Source organism: Pan paniscus, chromosome 18 (genome assembly GCF_029289425.2).
Source record: "Pan paniscus chromosome 18, NHGRI_mPanPan1-v2.0_pri, whole genome shotgun sequence".
Classification (NCBI taxonomy): Eukaryota; Metazoa; Chordata; class Mammalia; order Primates; family Hominidae; genus Pan; species Pan paniscus.
The window spans coordinates 38,399,223-38,421,666 of record NC_073267.2 but is presented as its reverse complement, the minus strand read 5'-3'; the positions used below and the strand labels follow the sequence as shown (position 1 = coordinate 38,421,666).

At 43.9% G+C, this 22,444-nt stretch overlaps 1 pseudogene; it reads right to left on the bottom strand.

Moving 5' to 3' along the window:
* Nucleotides 1-2,732: 2,732 nt before the first annotated feature.
* Nucleotides 2,733-3,175, bottom strand: LOC129394106 (immunoglobulin heavy variable 1-3-like; annotated as a pseudogene).
* Between the last annotated feature and the right edge of the window lie 19,269 nt (nucleotides 3,176-22,444).

Sequence of the window (22,444 nt, the reverse complement as noted above, 5' to 3'; positions counted from 1 at the left end):
AATGGACTCCTGCCTGTAGGCTGTGCAATTAGAGCTGTAAAGGACTGTCTTCTACAATAAAGGAAAGTCTTCAGTTAGAATTTTAAAAATGACAATTTCTACAAACTAGCAGAGCTGGAGTCCATAATTACCACTATCCTAAGCTCATCTTGCCACATAACTGTTCATTGTCAGCTATATGTGCTTGTCTGAGGAAAAAGTCAATGTGGGGACATGTGTGCTTATCTGAGGGAAGAGTTCACATGAAGACAGCGGTGCTTGTCTGAGGGAAGAGTCAACCTGAGGATGCGTTTGTCTGAGGGAAAGGTCCACGTGGGGACAGGTGTGGGCATTGTCTGATGGTAAATGCCCATTCAGAGACGGTGTGTGCCTGGACTGAGCTGAAGTTTGAGGGAAATCTTTCTCAGTCAAAGGAAGATGCGAATCATCTGGATTAATTGCTTGTCAGCAGGGAAACTTGGTTGCACATGAACCTGATAAAAGAAAAGTCTCTTGTGAATGGAAACATCTTATGTGCAAATGGGGAAAGTTACTTCATTCTTTGTTGCCTGCATCTCATGCAATTCCCTGCCCACACGGTGTAAATGTATTTGATATTTTATTTTTGTACACTTTGCATTTTATCCTGGGGTTCATGATGTGCTACATAATTTTATAAGTTGTATATATTTAGATTCATAGTTTACATCATAGAATTATGAGAATTAACAAATTGTGTCATGCGTTCACTACTGCAGATCATAAAAAAGTTTCACTGTTTGCAAACAGTACCTGTTTCTCCTAATGCATACCCTCTCTCTAAATTTCTAGAAAATCCTCATATATTTATGACATCTACAGTTTTGTCTTTTACAGAATGTCAAATAAAATGTATACAACATATTTCAAATAACCTCACTGAAGAAGGTGGCACATAAAGTTTCTCACCTATATAACTTAGAAGTCAGGGTGTTCTGTAAATCTAAAGTATAAAGAAACTGCACTTAAACACTTTTTTCTAGTCAATAAACATACTTCCAACAGGGGTACAAGTTAACAATTCTAATACCACGATGCATATATTCTAAATTGTACAACAAATTGAATGAATGGCAAATGATGGGAGGGGTTCCTCACTTTGCAGTAGGTGGTTATGGACAGGCAAGGAAGGAAAGCTTGAAACATTCATGTATCATCATAGTAGATTGTAGATACCAGTGTTCTAAAGTTTGATGCAATAAACATACAGAAGATTGGATACATAAATAGATTAGATGGGTCCATTAACATGGGTTAATATATACATACACATTTTCTAGGCCTGTTAGCTTAGAGGTTCTAGAAACACTGACAGTACATTAACAACACACACACCCAACATCATAATTTTGTGTTTTAATATAATTATTTAATATCAAGGACCAGCAATCCTTGGAGAAATAACTGATTCTATGTGTAGAAAAGATAATAGAGATAATGAGCTTAGTATTTCTTGTAACACCAGGAAATAGGGAAGTGATCAAAAACAAAAGGATGGGGCATGCTGTAAAAATACAGAATCCAAACTAAATGAGCTCACAGAACCTAAAAAAAAGCTGTGGTGATTTGAGTGATAAAATAAATAATGTAGCACCAGATCTTCTCCATAGTAAAAAATAAACATTCATGAGCCAACACCGATATTAACAGATTATTGAATAAAGAAAATTAGAAAAAAGGCACCTTCCATTCAGAAGAATTCTAAACATCTTAATAATCTTCTCATTAAATAGGAGAAATTCAAATAATTATGCTGTGATTGTGGCCTGACATTAGAGACAAGAGAAAAATCCTGTTAGTGGAATTCATAATTAGTTTTTAGATATCATGCCGAAAGTATGAGCTATGAAATAATTATTTTATGTAAGTTTACACACACACACACACACACACACTATATATATATGCACACACACACATATGTATATAAATATTTTTCTGCCACAGACACTGATATGGGAGTAAAACAACAACTACAATTTGGAGAATACACTTGTAAAACACATATTTGTTAATCAATTTTTTGTTAACTTCGTGAGTGACTTAAATAATGGGTATATAAGGAAACTTACAACTGATCAAAAAGAAACAATGCAATAAAAAATAATCCACATACCATACGAGACACTTCATCACAATTATATGAAATAATTAAATACAAAATTTTAATTAGAAATATGTGCGTTTAAACAACAATGAGATATCACTACTAATCTATTAGAATAGTTAAAATACGCAATACTCATAATGCCAAATGGCAATGAGGATGCGGAAGAACAAGATCTATCATGCATTGCTGGCATGAACACAAAATTATGATTGCACAAAATGGAAAACATTAAAACATTTTGATATTTTATATAATGGAGATAAGTGTAGAGTTAAAATGTGATCTAGCAGCTGTGCTCCGAAACATTAACAACACCCGTTCCAAAACTTATGCTCGCACTAATATTTTCAGAGGAATTCTATTATTGGTTTTATTAATTTGATTTGTTTTCCACTCCCTGAATTTTGCTTACAGAATAAAAGTTGTATGGAAAATTTCCCACATAATTAGAGTCCATACACATTTCTATTTTCCTTTTTTCAGCAATGACTTAAACTTGCTTTCTAAAAAAAGTCTTTAAAGCAAATAAAATCCCTGTCATCTCTCAAGCCCAGCACTGCTGCCACCTCCCTCAGGATTTCCGACTGCCTCAGGATGTGGGTTTTCACATTGTGTGTCTCGCACAGTAGTACACATCTATGTCCTCAGATCTCTGACTGCTCTGCTCCATGTAGGCTGTGCTCGTGGACATGTCCCTGGTCATGGTGACTCTGCCCTGAAACTTCTGTGCATAGCCTGTCTTACCATTGCCAGAGTAGATCCCTCCCATCCATTCAAACCCTTATCCAGGGGCCTGTCGCACACAGTGAATATCGTAGCTGGTGAAGGTGTATCCAGAGCTTTGCGGGACACCTTCACTGAGGCCCCAAGCTTCCTCCTTCAGCCCCAGACTGCACCAGCTGCACCTGGAATTGGGCACCTGTGGAGAGAATACAGGAGTGGATGAAATTCTTTTTGACTGAAAAGAGTCCTCTCATCCTTCGGAGTAGGTGGTCCTTTACCTGTAGCTGCTGCCACCAAAAAAATGATCCTTCAGGTCCAGTCCATGGTGAGGAGCTGTGTTCTCAGCAACTTCTCTAGAGGAGGGATGTGGTTGTTGGGTGATGCTCTCAGGGCACAGGAATAACCATATTTAATCTCAGTGGATCTCATGATATTTGCATATTCATGATTCAGAGAATTTCATAACTCAAGACCTGATTCAGGACAAGAAAGAGAGGATAAATGGCACATCAGCCATACAAAAGTGAGATGGTGATGGTCCAAGTCCTAATCCCACTTGAGGAAATGCATGCCCTGCTCCATTTCCAAACACTTTGTGGACAGAGGTCCTTTCACTGAAGAACCAGCACCCACAGGACGCGTTCCTCACAGTGAACCCATATTTGATTAGCATGGAGACAATCTGGATCATTTCTTGGACCATCACTATGACACTGAGCAGATGCCTTTGCCTCATTCTGGTCTCATCAGCCACCCGCACAGACCACTGGTGACTCTGAGAAAGAGACTGCTGAATGTCCCATGTGAGTGTCCAGCAGGGCCTATGGACAAGCTATGAGATCTGCCGGGTGCTCCTGAGACAGTGTCTTCAGCATCTGCCTGAGATCCTAAGATCTTTAACAGAAGACTTTTAGTTTACTGATTTGGCCTGTGATGTGTGATTGGCGCTGATTTTCTCATAAGACTGACAATAGCAATGAAGGGTTGGCATAGCAATTAGGAGTTCTTCATGAACTCCCAGCTCTCAAAATAATTTCCAAGGAATCTGTGTTTTGAATAAGCTTGGGTTTTATTTCTCACTCTATTGAAAATAATTTTGTGATGTATTTACATCAGGAAACAAGACACTCTAACAAGAAAGCTGTTTTTAGGTGAGGTGCAAAGTAGTGGAGAGATGGAGGTGTCCTTGAATTCTCAGAATTGCTGGAACTTGAATACCAAGTTCACCTCTGAAAGGCAGTAGTCTATCTGTGAGGATATCAATCAGCTCTGCCTTCAGGAATCTTTGGATGTGGAAAAGATCAAGAGTGTGATTTATTTTTATCCATCGTGGTTAGAGGGAAACTTCCGGTCCCAGGAAGTGGGTGATTTTAACAGAAGCACCTGAGACCTTTCCTTCTGAGTCGTTTTGAATCCTGAGATCTATTGGAGATCTTAGGAGAAAGCAATGGGGCAGATCTCCATTCTCCTTAATGTGTGATCCTGAGGATGTGGCCTGACCTCTGTACACTTCCGTGTTAAAAGATGTAGATTGGGGATTGCAGTGACAATTTCATATGCAAACTCTATAATAGGTCAGCACTGGAGAATAGTCTCATCACCAAGATTACTGCAATTACCTTTCCTGGGAACCAGAGAGAACCTCCGTGACCCCTCTCATCTGAGCACACAAGGAACTCTGCTTCTGCCCTGACAGATCACACCTGTGACATGGGGCAGGACAATGACAATCAAGTCTAGTGTCCTCATTCATATATTGACCAATCTAGCTCAATCCTTCTATCTCTGAAAGGCCCTCTCCTCCACTGAATTGCATGAACATACCTTTGGGTGTGGGGCATTACAGCTTTGTTATTTGATATTAGTTTAGTGAATTACATAATAAATAATCTGCCTCCATGGACGCTGGCAACAGGAGAATCATCAGAAGCTGGGTGAGTCATATAATCAGGACAAAACTGTGCTCTCTTCTTCGGACCTGGAAAGAGTGGGCTGACCTTGTGTGGGGCAACAGAGGGGAGGAGACAGACCAAACATCCAGAACCAGATGAGCACCTCACTTGCCAGGTAGTCTCTGGGCCTTTTGTTTGAACACATGCAGAAGGACCTGTGCTCACCTTCAGGAAAATGGTGAACTTGGAAAAAAGATCACAGTGACCAATAATTTTTTACTTATCGAGAAAAAAGTGTCATAGGTCTCTATGCATCAGTATGCATGTGTACAGGTTGCTACACAAAAAAGAGGAAATTATATTAGCTGGAAAGAAAACCAAAGAGCTTCTGAATGTGTAGATGTTGTTATTCTCAAATATGCTAGCTCCCATTTTAGGATGCTGCTCCCTAGGGGCCAGGACACTGGGGCCGACAGAACATGCTGCTGAGGCTCAGTTCTGGACAAGAGCTACTGAGAACCAGAGACTCACTTCTTCCACACAGCCTCACTGATGGATGAAGGCTCTGCCCTGGGTGCAGCAGCACTGAAGACGTTGGCCCCCTGGTTCCCAACCCTGCTTCTATGGAAGAAGGTCTACCCCAGCAAGAGCTGCATGCTGATAAAGTGGAAAGTTTCTCCCCAACCCTGCACTGAGCACTCAGCTCCTACATTGAAGAAGAAAAACACTCCTAATCTCCACCTGCAGAATCTTATCTTGGAGCTCTGTCTTAGGAGCAGGGGTGAGGCTGAAATTTGGTCATAAAATAGAGTCCTGAATCTGATCTTGAAGGACCTGACTTCATTTACAACAGAGTGTGGAGAATTACAAAGCCCAAGAGTTGCTTCAAAAACGGTGGAGGCTGTGGTAAAATGCACTTGGACGGAGATGGGTGAATGCATGGGAGATCCAGGCTAAACTGCAGGGCTGCTGGCCTGCAGGAGAGAACCAAGAAGAAAGAGAGCTGGGAAGAATTCTCCTGGGATCAGTACAAATGTCAGGCACTGTTTGTTCAAAGGCGCCCATGTTTGTTTGGTTCCATCTGTAGAGCAACTTAGACCTCAGTGCATTGTTGAAAATATAAACTTCCAACTGCAAGTAGTGGAGCTCAACATCTGGTCCTGGTCAGGGAAGAGACAGAGAGAGCCCAGCCCAAACCAATGACATGCGAGGGTGACAGTGAAATCCACAACTGTGTCTCTGGGGATCTTTCAGGCAGGCCTTCTGTCACTCAGAAGAAAGTCTGGAGTTCACCTGTAATGCTTTATGTCAAATTTTCAAAGACATTCATGTTGTTTTTAGTTTCTAACATACACACACCACACCCACACTCACACACAATGTTAAACATCTGAATACATGTGTGTGAACATATGATTTTAATCCTTTGTAGGACATACTTAGGAGTGAGAGTTCTAGGTCATGGATTAAGGACATGTTTAATTTTATAGGAAACTGTAAATGATTTTCCCAGAAACTGTTTCATTTTGCATTCCCACTAGCAATCTATTAGTCTCTAGGGTGCCTGACTTCTTCACCGACGCTGATATTGTCAGTATTTCTTCTTTATTTTTTGTCTTTCTAGAAAGTCTATGGTAGTGTCTCCTTTTGGTCTTGATTTGCAGTTCTCTAGTGGAAAATCACATTCATATGCTGGTGTGTCATCTGTACATCTTCGAGGTTTGCCGGTTCATATTATAATTACATTGGTAGATATATGACTTGCAAATATTTTCTCCTTTGCAGCTTGTCCTTAATTTTATTGATAGTCACTTGAGTAGAAAATGTTTTAAAATTTGAAGTTCAACTAACATTATTTTCATTTATTGGTCACAATTTTAATTTTCAGTATTGTTGATCAACTGTTAATAATCATATTTTAATTATATTTGTTTTTATTTTATATGTATAAATTTGTGGGGAGTGACTGCAATTTTGTTACATATATATATTGCATAGTAGTCTTGGCTTTAATGTATCCATGATCCAAATAATGTACATTGTACCCATTAAGTAATTTCTCACCATTCTCCCACCTTCTGCTCTCCCATCTTTCTGAGTCTCCAATGTCCATCATTCCTTTCTCTATGTCCCTGTGCACATATGGGTTAGCTCTCATTTATAAGTGAGAACATGTGGTGTGTGATGTTCTGTTTCTCATTTATTATACTTAAAATAATGATGAATTCCATCCATGTAGCTGCAAAAGATATGATTGCATTCCTTAATATGGCTGGATAGTATTTAAATGTATATATATGTAACATTTTCTTTATAAAATTATCTGTTGTTAGGCATAGGTTAATTCCTAAGTTTGATGACTGGGCTATTATGAATAGTTCTGCAAGAAAACAAAAGTCTGCTTATCATTCTGATATAATGATTTATTTTTCCTTTAGGTAGTTGTTTGTGGTTATTGAATCAAAGTAGTTCTACTTTTACTTCTCTGAAAAATCTCCATACTGTTTTCCATAGAGGCTGTGCTAATCTACATCCTCACCACAAGTGTCCGAGCATTCCTTTTGCCTTCAATCCTCACCAATACCTGTTATTTTTGGCTCTTTAATAGTAGCCATTCTGACTGGTTTAAGAAATATCATTGCAGTTTTAATTTGCATCTCCCTGATAATTAGTGCTGTTTAGCATTGTTTACTTATTTATCATCCAGCATTTTCCCATGTATATCAATACATCAACTGGTGTACCTTAAATACATACAATTTTATTTGTCAACTTTAGCTCCATAAAGCTGAAAATGTAACTCAGTCTTATAATAAAAAAATGCATACTTATATTTCTACGTATTTTATCAATATGTGAGAATATAAACAGAAAAACTTGTACGAAAATAGTTATAACAGTTTGTTTATAATATTTATGTTGGAAAGAAATTTAAATTTCATCAACAGGAAAACAAATATACATATTGTCATTATTTCACACAATAAACTGATTACTTAATAAACTGTCATTTACTGATGTTATGGATTGATTCAGATATGAAATATTCATATGTGTATTAGTACGTACATATGTATATATATGATGACAAAACCTTGAGACATGAAATTACATAAATAAACCTAAAAAATAGCAAAAATAAGTTCAAAACAGAAAAAATTAACCTATAGTGACAAAAATTAGAACATTTTTCTATTTGCATTTTTCTGATGGTTAGTGGTGATGAGAATCTTTTAAAATATTGCTGGCCACCTGTAAGTCTTCTTTTCAGAAGTGTCTGTTCTTGTTATTTGCCCATTTATTAATGGGGTTATTTGTCTTTTGATTCTTGATTTGTTTAAGTTTCCTATACATTCTTGATATGGTTTGATTGTGTCCCCACACAAATCTTATCATGAATTGTTGCTCCCATAATTACCATGTGTTGTGGGAGGGACCCCGTGGGAGATAATTGAATCATGGTGGGGGGGTCTTTCCCATGCTATTCTCATGATAGTGAATTAGTCTCATGAGATCTGGTGATTTGATAAAGGGGAGTTTCCCTGCATGAGTTCTCCTCTCTTGCTGATGATTTTATAAAGGGGAGTTTCCCTGCATGTCCTCTCTTCTCTTGTATGCCACCATGTGATATGTGCCTTTCACATTCTGCCATGATTTCGAGGCTTCCCCAGCAACGTGGAAGTGTGAGTCTATTAAACCTCTTTCTCTTGTAAATGCCCAGTCTCAGGTACGTCTTTATCAGCAGCATGAAAAGCAACTAATACAGTAAATTGGTATCAGTTGAGTGAAGTGCTACTGATAAGATACTCAAAAACATAAAAGCGAATTTGGAACTGGAAAACACGCTGAGGATGAAACAGTTTGGAGGGCTCAGAACAAGACAGAAAAAAATGTGTGAAAGTTTGAAACTCTCTAGAGATTTGTTGAATGGCTTTGGCCAAAATGCTGATAATGATGTGAACAATAAAATCCAGGCTGAGGTGGCCTCAGATGGAGATGAGGAACTTGCTGGGAACTGGAGCAAAGTTGACTCTAGTTAGGCTTTAGCAAAGATACTGGTGGCATTTTGCCTCTGCCTTAGAGATTTGTGGAACTTTGAGCTTGAGAGAGATGATACCAGGTATCTGGCAGTAAAAAATTCTAAGCAACAAAGTATTCAAGTGTGACTTGGGTGCTGTTAAACACACTCAGTTTTAAAAAGGAGGTAGAACATAAAAGTTCAGAAAATTTGCAGCCCGACAATGCAATAGAAAATAAAATCCCATTTTCTTAGGATAAATTCAAACCAGCTGCATAAATTTACATAAGTAATGAGGACCCAAATGTTGGTCACCAAGACAATGCAGAAAATGTTTCAGGGCATGTCAGAGACTTTTGTGGAAGGTTCTCCCATCGTAAGCCAGAGACCTAGGAGGAAAAAATGGTTTCATGGGCTGGGCTCAGGGTCCCTCTGCTGTGTGCAGTCTAGGGACCCAGTTCCTTGCATCGGAGCTGCTCCAGCCATGATTAAAAGGGGCCAAGGTACATACAACTCAGGCTGTGGCTTCAAGGGGTGAAAGCCCCAAGCCTTAGCATCTTCCATTTGGTGTTGAGCCTGCAGGTGCACAGAAGTCAAGAATTGAGGTTTAATAACCTCTGCCCAGATTTTGGAGGATGTATGTAAATGCCTGGATGTCCAGATAGAAGGTGGCTGCAGGGAGGGGCCCACATGGGAACCTCTGTTAGGGGCAGCGAGGAAAGAAAATGTGGGGTGTGTGCTTTCACACAGAGTCCCCACTGGTGCATTGCCTAGTGAAGCTATGATTAGAAGGCCGCAGTTATTCAGACCCCAGAATAGTAGATCCACCAACAGCTTGCACCATGCACCTAGAAAAGCCATGGACACTCAGAGCAAGCCAGTGAAAGCAACTGGGTGAAAGACTGTACCCTGCAAAGCCAGAGGCATATAGCTGCCCAAGACCATGGGAACCCAACACTTACATCAGCATGACCTGGATGTGAGACATGGAGTCAAAATAGATCTTTTTTGAGCTTTAAGATTTGACTGTCCCACTGGATTTTGGACTTGTACAGGGCCTTTAGCCCCTTTGTTTTGGCCAATTTCTGCCATTTGGAATTGCTCTATTTACCCAATACCTGTACTCCCATTGTGTCTAGGAAGTAACTAACTTACTTTTGATTTTACAGGCTCATAGGCAGAAGGGACTTGCCTTGTCTCAGATGAGGCCTTGGAATGTGGACATTTCAGTTAATGCTGAAATAAGTTAAGAATTTGGGACTGTTGGGAAGGCATGATCCATTTTGAAATGTGTGTACATGAGATTTAGGAGGAGCCAGGGGCAGAATGATATGATTTGACTGTGTCCCCACCCAATTCTCATCTTAATTGGAGCTTCAGTAATTTCCTAATATTGTGGAATAAACCCCCTGTGAGATAATTAAATCGTGGGGCCGGATCTTTCCCATGCTATTCTCTTGAGAGTGAATGTCTCATAATATCTGATAGTTTTATAAAGGGGGATTTTCCTGCACAAGTTCTCTTTTCTTGTCTGCTGCCATATGGGACGTGCCTTTCACATTCCACCATGACTGTGAGGCCTCTCTAGCCTTGTGGAACTGTGGATCAAACCTCTTCTTCTTCTTTTTTGATAAATTGCCTAATATCGGGTATGTCTTTATTAGCAGCATGAAAACCAACTAATACAATTCTGGATATTAGGGCATTGTTGGATGCAACATTTGTGAATAACTTCCCACAATCTGTAGGTTGTCTGCTTACTATGCTGATAGTTTTGTTTGTTTGTTTGGTTGGTTGGTTGGTTAGCTGGTTGGTTTGCTGCATAGTAACTCTTTAGCAAATTAGTCTCTCCTTATCTATTTTTGTTTTTGTTGCAATTGCTTTTGGATACTTAGCCAAAAAGTATTTGTCAAAGCTGGTGTCGAGAAGAGTATTTTCATGTTGTCTTCAAGGATTTTTATAGTTTGATGTCTTACATTTAAATCTTTTATCAATTTTGAGTTAATTTTTATATATGTTGAAAGCAGACATCCAGTTTGAATCTTTGTCATATGGCTAGCTAGTTGTCCCAGTACCATTTATGGAACAGGGAATTCCTTTCTCATTTCTTGTTTTTTTTGTCAGCCTTATCAAATATCATATGGTTGTAGGTGTGCAGCCTCACACCACTCAAATTTTTATCACTAAAATGTCAAAAACCAATGGATACTGATGGGGCTGTGGTGAAAAGAAAACACTTACACACTGTTAATGGGAATATAAATTAGTCCACCCACTTTGGAAAGCAGACTGGAGATTTCTCAAAGAACTTAAAACGGAGATATTATATGAACCAGCTATCCTTCTACATGGTATACACTACAAGGTAAACAAATAATTCTACCAAAGAGACACATGTGTGTGTATGTTTATTGCTGTGTTATTCACCGTGGCAAAGACAAAGATCAGCCCAGATGCACATCAGTGGTAGAGTGGATATATAAAATGTGGTATATGTAAAATGTATAATACTACACAGCCATAAAAAAGAATGAAATCATGTCCTTTGCAGCAAAACAAATGGAGTTGGAGTTCTTAATCCTAAACAAATTAATTCAGGAAAAGAAAACTGAACACCATATATTCTCCTAAGTGGGACCTCAGCATTGAGCACACATGGATAAATATGGGAGCAACAGACACTGTGGACTGCTAGACAGTGGAGGGAGAGGGTGATGAAATCTGTATTCCAAACCTCAGCATCACCCAATAATCCCATGTAACAAATCCACACATGAACCCTCTGTTTCTAAATTATAAAGTTGAAATAAAAAAAAAAAATCCTTATGTGAGAACTAACTGGAAGCACTGAAGAGGACACTTTGTGGGGAGATGGACCTGTTCCTCACCCTCACTTAGCTGCTGTAGACAAGTATGTGCACATTTGCCTGAAACCCTCTAACTGTACCTGGAAAATCTGTGCATTTTGTATATGCTAATTTTATCTCACAAAAATGGAAAATAGACAATTGTAGAAAAATATTTTATATTAAAATTAAAATCTTAAAATAAATATGAAAATTCAAATACAAAATGAGAATGTGATTGTTACAATAATTATTAATGTGCATTCAGCTATATCTACTAGAATAAAATCACAGAAATAAGAAAGATAAATGTAAAATCTGAAAATAAAAAAATTAATGAACACACTGAAGACACCTGGGACCCACAGGTGGGGTGACTTGACCTTCAGTCATCCTCTTGGTGATTTGAGGGTTTTCCCAGGAAACGATGAGACATAGTTTTTCAATGGGGTTCTGGTGACCCTGGTGAGATGTCTGAAGGTCCCCGAGGCCTGACCATCCAGCCAGCGCCCCTGGCCTGTGGACGCCCTGCCTGCCCTGCAGAGGCGGTTGGCAGTGCCACCTGGCTTTTGGCCGGGTCCTGGGGAGGCAGAGAGAGGCCAATTTTGGTTCTCACTCCTGGCCCCCCAGAGGGCACAATGAGGAGCCAGTAGGGAGAGGATAGGAGAAGAGGAGGAGGAGGAGCGGTGTCCCCGGCAGCAGGATTCCCACTTGGAGCACAAAGTGAAGCAAGCACAGGGGAGGGGGACTAGAATCAGTCCCCCACAGCAAGCACAGAAAGGAGGAGCTGCGCAGAAGGCAGAGCCCCCCAGCCCCTGGGGCCTGGCTGGGGAAGGTCCGCACTTGGGGAGAGCTGGAAGCTGTTGAAGGTTTGGGGGGAGGGGAAACGGGTTGTGTTTCTTCATTTCTTTTTTTGTTTTTGACTTTGTTGGTTCATCCTTATTTTCTAGCTTTGGATCATTTTTGTACCAAGGCGAGCAAGCCTTTTTGAAAAATAACAAAAGAGGAAAAAAAATCCCTCCTGGAAAAAAAAAAAAAAACCTGGAAAATAGAAAAAAAAAAAGGACCTCATAAATGATGCAATTACTTTTAATTGCAGGCAACTCTTTACATTTAAGTGAAGTGTCTTAACATTTTATACGGTTTTAAAAATATATTTACATATTAGATATATAATATACGTAATATAAATATATATAAATATTTAAAAAAGAAAAAAGAAAACCACGGCACTCTTCCTGGCCACTGTTTTGGCGGGGGAGGGGGGCTGGGGGGGCGGGCACGTCGGCCTGGCTTCTGTGGTCCCAGTGAAATGGTCTGGTTTGATTTGGCCGTACAGAGATCCCCTGACTTGGGAGGGGAGGGGGGAGTGGTGCCCCCTCCTCCCTCCACTCCATTACTCTCTACTTGCTACTTCACTTGCCCCCAGCTCCCACCCTCAGCCCTGTGACTGGAATGTGTGCCCCACCGTCATTGTCCTGAGTTGAATGTCCCTTTGTGGGCGAGGTAGGGGGGCAGTGTCCATCCACGAAGGGGCAGAAGGAGGGAGCCACGGGCCCTGCCCCACCGGCTCGGGGGAAGCCCAGTGGGATTTGCATCTTTCTTTCCCTTTGGTTCCCGCACATTTATGAGCTGGGAGGCATCCGTGTGGAATTGCGTGCAGCCTGTGTGTGTGCTGGCACAAGCCCATGCACTGTGTGTGCAGACGCATGGCGCCTGCACCCACAGGCATGGCTGAGCACGTGTGGGGGAAGGCGTGGGCACATAGGTGCATGTAGCCTGTTTGCGCATTGGCACGTGCCTACCTGCATGTTAGCGTGAGAGGAGCTTTGTGTGTGAGAACATGTGTAATGTGTGTGCAGACATGCCAAGCGCCAGAGACTTGTGTGTGGGCCACGTACATGTGGACAGAGACACATACATGGAGGTGCATGTAATCTGTGTCTCCGAGTGTGTGTGTGCACGTATGTGTGCTGGTGCAGACCCAGGTGTGTGGGTGTGCCTCTGTGTGCGTGTGTTCCATCATCCCTGCACCACTGGCTCCAGATCCCTTCCTGAGCCCCCGTCCCCACTGGCCCTCTCACAGCCTGCAACACATCAGTGCCCCCAGCTGCATGCGCCTCGCTGCTCTGTCCATCAGTGTGTGCTTGACCAAGAGAAAACTAAGACGTCTCGGGGGACCCCTGTACCTGGTCCTCTCAGCCCCCGCCCACTGTGCTGTGTTACTCGCATGGGGGATTTCCTGCCCCTTCCACAATATCCTGTTTCCCCCAGGAGCCTCAGGCTTGGAGTGGGGTCCCCAGGGGGCCCCCTGGGGTGAGCCCCAGCTCCACACCCTGCCCCATCCACCCTGTAGGGCCCATGTTGGTGTAGCGGTGATGGCTTCTGTGGATATTCTGTGACCTCTGTCGGTGTAACTTGACAATTTCTAAATGGAAAAGGGTTGCTGTGTTTTCTCTGTCTCTTTTTTTTAATGTCCTTTTTTCTTCTCCCCACCTCCCTGCTCTCTTTCCTTTTCAGTTTTTCTAGCCAAGTGTTTGGGGCTTTAATAAAACTTGTTTCTTTTTCCTCTCCTGGATCTCCTTCCTATAGGCTGATGTCTCATTATTTCTCTGCTTCACTCTGGAGGATCTGGAAGGTGCTGGGATGGGTGGGGTGGCAGGTGGGGAATCCCTGGCAGCCACTGGCCTTCAGCTGGCAGAGCATGAAGGGGAGGACAGAACAGGGCCCCTGGGATTAGCCAGGTGGGCTGGTGTAACACCAGTAATCCCAGCTACTCAGGTGGCTGAGGCATGAGAATCGCTTGAACCCAGGAGGTGGAGGTTGCAGTGAGCCGAGATTGCACCACTGAGCTCCAGCCTGGGTGACAGAGCGAGGCCCTGTCTCAAAAAACAAAAACAAAACAAAACAAAAAAACAGTTCTCGGCTTGGCATTCCAGGAGGTGTCCTGCCTAACCCTCACAACCATCGGTGAGGTAGCTACCGGCACTACCTACTCAGGCAAGTGACAAAGCTCAGAGATGTTGGGCATCTTACCCAGAGTCATACAATTGGTAGGTTGTACACAAACCAGTAAGTTTGAATCCAGCTCTGCCTGACACCAAAGCCCATGGTTACCCTAAAACCAAGCAGGGCTGATGACCTCCAGCAGTCCCCTGAATTGGGTCTCAGCCTCCTGCCCTTTGAGTGAGATGACCCTTGGTGGGGGTCCACCAATCTTTTCTTTCTTTTCTTTTTTTTCTTTTTTTTAGACGGGGTCTCCCTCTGTCACCCAGGCTGGAGTGCATGATTACAGCTCACTATAGCCTCAACTTCCCTGGGCTCAGGTAATCGTCCCATCTCAGCCTCCCAAGTAGCTGGGACTACAGGTGCCTGCCACCACACCTGGCTACATTTTTTGTATTTTTTGTAGAGACGAGGTTTCGCCATGTTGCCCAGGCTGGTCTCGAACTCCTGAGCTCAAGTGATCTGCCCACCTCGGCCTTCCAAAGTGCTGGGATTACAGGCGTGAACCACCGAGCCTGGCCACACCCATCTTTTCTAGATGCAGCAGCTTTCAAACCCGTAAAGTGGTAACAATACAAAATGCATTTGACACCTCTGTGCTTTAGGTATGTACAGACATGTGCACAAACAGCCACAGCAAAGCAGCACCTGCTACACAGAGCACCATGGTGTATGCCACGGGTCCTGATTGGGTTTTACAGGCTTTCCCGGAATTCTGAAGGCTGTGCCACTGTTCCAGCATATTCTAAGAGTCCCCGAGGCTGCCTTCCAGCTGTTCTGCATGACTGAGGGCTGGCATGTTACCGAATCTCTTCTCCCCCCTCAGCATCACTTCACTTCCATCCCTGAAGGTAGTGACCGTGTCCTGGAGCCACAATCTTCCAGTCATCACAGGGGCCCCAGTTGCAGTTTCTTCTCCTAAAGACCTCTTTGGAGACAGAGGGCAGCAACCTGCCTACTGTCTGCAGGGAATGCCCCTCCATGAGTCACCCACCCACCAAAGCCCAGCAACCCTTGAGACTCACAGAAAGCCAGTCCCTAGCCTGCCCGTAGCCCATCCCTATGTCCTTTTTAGAATGTCAGCAGATCTTGCCTTCTCTCTGCCATCCTATTCCCCAAAAACTGGGAGAGGAGCCAAAAAAAACCCTCTCCCAGAATCACTGCACTCATGACAGTTCAAGATCAAGTAACAAACGGAACCATCCGCTGCACACCTGGAAGGAGGCCGGCACTCATTCAGCCACCAGATGCCTATCCAGGATGCACTCCCTGTGAGGCACTGCTCATCCACTCCTTGGGGCTGGGGCTCTGTCTGGCAGGGGAGCTGCCAGGACAGCCAGCAGACAGAACACAGACACCCGAGCTCAACCAAGGCAGGTGCTGGGAGCACACAGGAAAGAGGCCAGTGACAGGTGTGGCGGGGAGTAGCAGGGTTGGTCACATTTGAGAGGAGACCTTGTGGGTGGGTGAGGAGTGGGCTTTGGGGGTGCTGGTGGCTGAGGGTCCCAGGCACAAGGCCCTGGGTGGGACGTAACCAGTGGGTTCTGGAAAATGAAGGAAATCCAAGAAGAGTGAGGAGGGGAAAGTGCAGTGTGGTGGGCAGAAGACACCTCATGTGAGGCCTTATGGGCTGTGGTAAGGAAGGTGCCATGGAAAACAATAGGAGGTTTTAAAGTAAGAAAGTGTCATGAACTGACATGTTGTTTCAGAAGTTGTCTCAGAGTGGGCTGGGCGTGGTGGCTCATGCCTGTAATCCCAGCACTTAGGGAGGCCGAGGTGGGCAGATCACAAGGTCAGGAGTTCGAGACCAGCCTGGCCAACATGGTGAAACCCGGTCTCTACTAAAAATACAAAAATTAGCTGGGCGTGGTGGCAGGCACCTGTAATCCCAGCTACTAGGGAGGCTGAGGCAGGAGAATCACTTGAACCTGGGAGACAGAGGTTGCAGTGAGCCAAGACCATGGCATTTCACTCCAGCCTGGGTGACAAGAATGAGACTCCGTCTCCAAAAAAAAAAAAAAAAAAGTTAATCAGAGTGGCATGCACCTGCAGTTCCAGCTACTGGGGAGGCTGAGGTGGGAGGATTGCTTGAGGCCAGGAGTTCGAAGCTTCAGTGAGCTATGATGGCATCACTGCACTCCAGTGTGGGTGACCGAGGGACACCCTGTCTCAAATACAATACTGCCTACTGTCTGCAGGGAAGGCCCCTCCATGAGTCACCCACCCACCAAAGCCTAGCAACCCTTGAGACTTACAGAAAGCCAGTCCCCAGCCCTGTCTCAAAAATGAAAAATAGGCCTGGCGTGGTGGCTCACACCTGTAATCCCAGCACTTTGGGAGGCAGAGGCGGGCGGATCATGAGGTCAGGAGATCGAGACCATCCTGGCTAACACAGTGAAACCCTGTCTCTACTGAAAATACAAAAAAAATTATCTGGGCATGGTGGCGGGCGCCTGTAGTCCCAGCTACTCAGGAGGCTGAGGCAGGAGAATGGCGTGAACCCGGGAGGCGGAGCTTGCAGTGAGCCGAGATCGCGCCACTGCACTCCAGCCTGGGTGACAGAGTGAGACTCCGTCTCAAAAAAAAAAAAAAAGAAAAAAAGAAAAACCGGAACTTATCCCTCCCAATAGCCATGCTTTATTAATGTTTTATAATACTAATTGCTACAATTTATGAAGAGTCCGTTAATCTTCTAACAACCCAGACAATAGATATTATTACCTCTGTGCTATCAGTGGGGAAGGCTGACTCTGGCCAAGATTTGAGCGCGATCTGACTGCCTTCAGAGCTCAGGTTCCTGATGGAGAGGAGGCAGGCGCTACTTGACGTGTAGTGGTCGGGGAAGCCCTCAGCTTCTCTCCTTCACTGTCTGCACATCCTCTCTGGGCCCCCCTGGGCATTTTCTGACTGTTTGATCATTGAGTGGCTTAAGTGGTCCCTGAGCTCAGAGTGACAGAGCACCATCCACAGGATGGGGGCCTGGGGCTAGTGGCATCTGTGCCCCTTAACTGAGAACAGGCTTCCTCGAAGCTCACTGGTGCTGACTGGCTGATACCACTCATAATGGCACACCTGGCAGGGGGATCCCTCCATCCCCTCCCCTTTGTCATTGCTCCAGAAATCTTCACTCAAAATCTCAGCCTGTGCTTTAGTTCAGGGTGACAATCATGCTGCCTCTCCATGTCCATACTAGAAGGGCAGGAAAAAATCTCTGTTCCTTTCACCTAAGCCCTCATAGATTTGGAGTTTTCCCAAAGAAATGTTTCCTGCCGGGCGCGGTGGCTCACGCCTGTAATCCCAGCACTTTGGGAGGCCGAGGCAGGTGGATCACGAGGTCAGGGGTTCGAGACCAGCCTGACCAACATGGTGAAACCCCGTCTCTACTAATAATACAAAAATTAGCCGGGCGTGGTGGCAGTTGTCTGTAATCCCAGCTACTCAGGAGGCTGAGGCAGGAGAATTGCTTGAACCCGGGAGGCGGTGGTTGCAGTGAGCCAAGATTGCACCACTGCACTCCAGCCTGGGTGACAGAGCAAGACTCTGTCTAAAAAAAAGAAATGTTTCCTATGAAATATATCAAACCCCACTGGAGGCCGGGCGCAGTGCCTCATGCCTGTAATCCCAGCACTTTGGGAGGCCAAGGCGGGTGGATCACGAGGTCAAGAGATCGAGACTATCCTGGCCGACATGGTGAAACCCTGTCTCTACTACAAACACAAAAAATTAGCTGGGTGTGGTGGCAAATGCCTGTAGTACCAGCTACTCGGGAGGCTGAGGCAGGAGAATCGCTTGAAACTGGAAGGCGGAGGTTGCAGTGAGCTGAGATCGCGCAACTGCACTCCAATCTGGGCAACAAAAGTGAAACTCCATCTCAAAAAAAAAAAAAACCCACTGGATAGGCAGAGCAAGTTTTACTGTATTTTATTTACCCTATTTTATTTGTTTGAGACAAGGTCTTGCTTTGTCACCCACACTGGAGTGCAGTGGCGCCATCATAACTCACTGCAACCTCAAACTCCTGGGCACAAGCGATCCTCTGGCCTCAGCCTTTTGAGTAGCTGGGACTACAGGTGCAAGTCACAACCCCTGGCTAATTTTTCAATTTTTGCAGAGACAGAGTTACCAAGGCTTATTTTGAACTCCTAGACTCAAGTGATCCTCCTGCCTTGGTCTCCCAGAGTGTTGGGATTACAGGCGTGAGCCAGCAAGCCTGGCCTAGAGCAAGTTTTAGAGTACAGTTTGTTATTGTTTGTATGGCTGCTTTTTTTTTCTTTCTTTCTTTTTTTTTTTTTTTTTACAGAGTCTCACTCTGTTGCCCAGGCTGGAGTGCAGTGGCACAATCTCAGCTCACTGCAACCTCCGCCTCCTGGATTCAAGCAATTTTCCCACCTTAGCCTCCTGAGTAGCTGGCACTAGAGGCACGTACCACCATGCCCAGCTAATTTTTGTATTTTTAGTAGAGACGAGGTTTCACCATGTCGGCCAGGCTGGTCTTGAACTCCTGACCTCAAGTGATCTGCCCACCTCAGCCTCCCAAAGTGCTGGGATTACAGGCATGAGCTACCACGACTGACCTGTTATGGCTTTTTAAAATTATTTATTTATTTATTTATTTATTTATTTATTTATTTTATTTTTTCAAGACAGGGTCTTGTTCTGTCACCAAGGTTAGAATGCAGTGGTACTATCTCGGCTCACTGCAGCCTCGACCTCCTGGATTCAAGCAGACCTCCCACTTCAGCCTCCAGAGTAGCTAGGACTACAGGTATGTGCAACCATGCCTGGTCAATTTCAGTTTTTTGTACAGCCAAGGTCTCAGTATATTGCCCAGGCTGGTCTCAAACTACTGGGCTCAAGTGATCCTTCCACTTCCACCTTCCAAAGTGCTGGGATTACAGACGTGAGTCACCATGCTTGGCCTGTTACGGCTTTATTGAGATTTATTTCACATACCACAAAATGCACCCTTTTAAAGGCTACAGTTCAGTGATTTTTAGCATATTCACAGATATGTGTGACCATCACCACAATCTAACTTTAGATTATTTCAACTCCCTGAACCCTGACCACTTGACAGTCATTCCCCATTCCTGCACCCTCCTCCCTGCCACCTACCTCCTCACCCCGACCCACCGCCCTATGGAATTAGTAATTTACTTTCTATCTGTATGGATTTCCCATTGCAGACACTTCCCACAAATGGAATTATACAACATGTCATCTTTTGTGATAATCTTCTTTCTACATGTTTCCAAAATTCATCTATGTTGTAGCATGTATCAGTACTGATGCAGGGCAGGCAAGCCCCCAAATTGGGGTTTAACAGAGGAGGATTCTTGGTTTTGTCTGGGAAATAATTCAAGGGTGAGCCGGTGGTGTTAGACAGCAGCTTTTATTGAAGCGACAGTGCACAGCAGCAGAGGTGCTGTTCCTTGTGGAGCGGGGCTACCCCGCAGGCCGTGTGCTCAGAGTAGCAGCTCAGAGGTGGGTCTGCACTCATAGTTATACCCACTTTTAATTGTATGCAAATTAAGGGGTAGATTATGCAGAAATTTGTAGGAAAATTTTGGTAACTTTTGGGTCATTGGGTCGTTGCCATGGAAAGGGGTGGTAATTTCTGGCTATTGCCGTGGCAATGGTAAACTGAAATGCTGCACTGGTAGGCATGTCTTATGGAGAACTGCTTCCACTCCATCTTTGTTTTAGCTAGTTCTCAATTTGGTCCAGTGTCCAAGAGCTGACTCTGGAGTCAAGTCCCACCTCCTACCTCAGTATTTCATTCTTTTTTTTTTTTCCTTATTTCTTTCTTTCTTTATTTTTTTGAGACAAGAGTCTCTCTCTGTTGCCTAGGCTGGAGTGCAATGGCGTGATCTCGGCTCACTGCAACCTCTGCCTCCCAGGCTCAAGCGAGTCTCCTATCTCACCCTCCCGAGTAGCTGGGACTACAAGTGTGTGCCAGCATGCCCGGCTAAGTTTTGTATTTTTAGTGGAGAAGGGGTTTCACCATGTTGGTCAGGCTGGTCTTGAACTTTTGACCTCAAGTGATCCACCCACTTTGGCCTTCCAAAGTGCTGGGATTACAGGCATGAGTCACTGCGCCCAGACTGAATAATTTTTTCTTGTATGGATATATCATATTTTACTTATCCATTCATCGGTTGATGGATATTTAGGTTGTCAGTACATGAACATTTGTGTACAAGTTTTTTTGTGTGTTGACATATGTTTCAGCTCTCTTGAGTATATCCTAAGGAATAGAATTGCTGGGTTTTACAATAACTCTAGGTTTAACATTTTGAGGAACTGCCAAACTGTTTTCCAAAGTGGCTGCCCCACCAGCCACGTAATAAGCATTCTAATTTCTCCACATTCTTGTCAACACTTGTTATTGTCTGTCTTTTTACTGCAGCCACCCTAATATGTATGAAGACGTAGCTCATGGTTTTGATTTGTATTCCCCTGATGACTACTGATGTTGAAAATCTTGGCCAGGAGCAGTGGCTTATGTCTGTAATCCTAGCACTTTGGGAGGCTGAGGTGGGCGGATCATGAGGTCAGGAGATCGAGACCATCCTGGCTAATGGTGAAACCCCATCTCTACCAAAAATACAAAAAAATTAGCCGGGCATGTTGGCGGGCACCTGTAGTCCCAGCTACTCGGGAGGCTGAGGCAGGAGAATGGCATGAACCCGGGAGGCAGAGCTTGCAGTGAACCGAGATCGCACCACTGCACTCCAGCCTGGGTGACAGAGCGAGACTCCATCTCAAAAAAAAAAAAAAAAAAAGAAAATATTTTCATGTATATAATAGCTATTGGCGTATCTTCTTTGGATAAATGTCTTCAGATCCTTTGCTTATTTTTATTTAAATTGGGTTGTCTTTTTATTGTTGAAGTTTTATTGTTCTTTATATATTCTAGATATGAGTCCCTTGTCAAATATATGATTTGAAAATGTTTTCTCCCACCAGGTGTGGTGGTGCATGCCTATAATCCCAGCTCAGGAGGATCACTTGAACCCAGGAGGTCGAGGTTACAGTGAGCTATGATCATATCACTGCATTCCAACTGGAGCCACAGAGTGAGTCCCTGTCTCAGGAAAAAAAAAAAAAACCACACACACACACACACTTTTTTTCTTCCATCCAATGATTGGTTGTCTTTTCACTTTCCTAATAGTATCCTTTGACACACACAGTTTTTAATTTTTATGAAGTCCAATCTTTTATAGCTTGTGCTTTTGGTGTCGCAGCTAGAAGATCCTCACACCTCAGCCTCCCAAGTAGCTGGGACTACGGGCATACACCACCATACCTCACTAATTAAAAATTTTTTTTTGCCTGCGCATGGTGGCTCATGCCTATAATCCTAGCACTTTGGGAGGCTGAGGTGGGCAGACCACTTGAGGTCAGGAGTTTGAGACCAGCCTGGCCAACATGGTGAAACCTCGTCTCTATTAAAAATACAAAAATTAGCAAGGCGTGGTGGTGGGAGCCTGTAATCCCAGCTACTCGGGAGGCTGGGGCAGGAGAATCACTCTAGCCCAAGAGGTGAAGGTTGCAAGGAACTGAGATCGTGCCACTGCACTCCAGCCTAGGCAACAGGGTGAGACTCCATCTCAAAAAATAAAAAAAAAGAGAGAAAATAATTTTTTTGGTAGAGAGGGGGTCCTGCTATATTGCCCAGGGTGGTCTTGAACTCGGTGTCCAAAAGTGCTGGGATTACAGGACCTGCCACCACACCCGGCTAATTTTTGTATTTTTAGTAGAGATGGGGTTTCACCACGTTGGCCAGGCTGGTCTCGAACCCCCCGGGCTCAAGGGATCCGCCTAA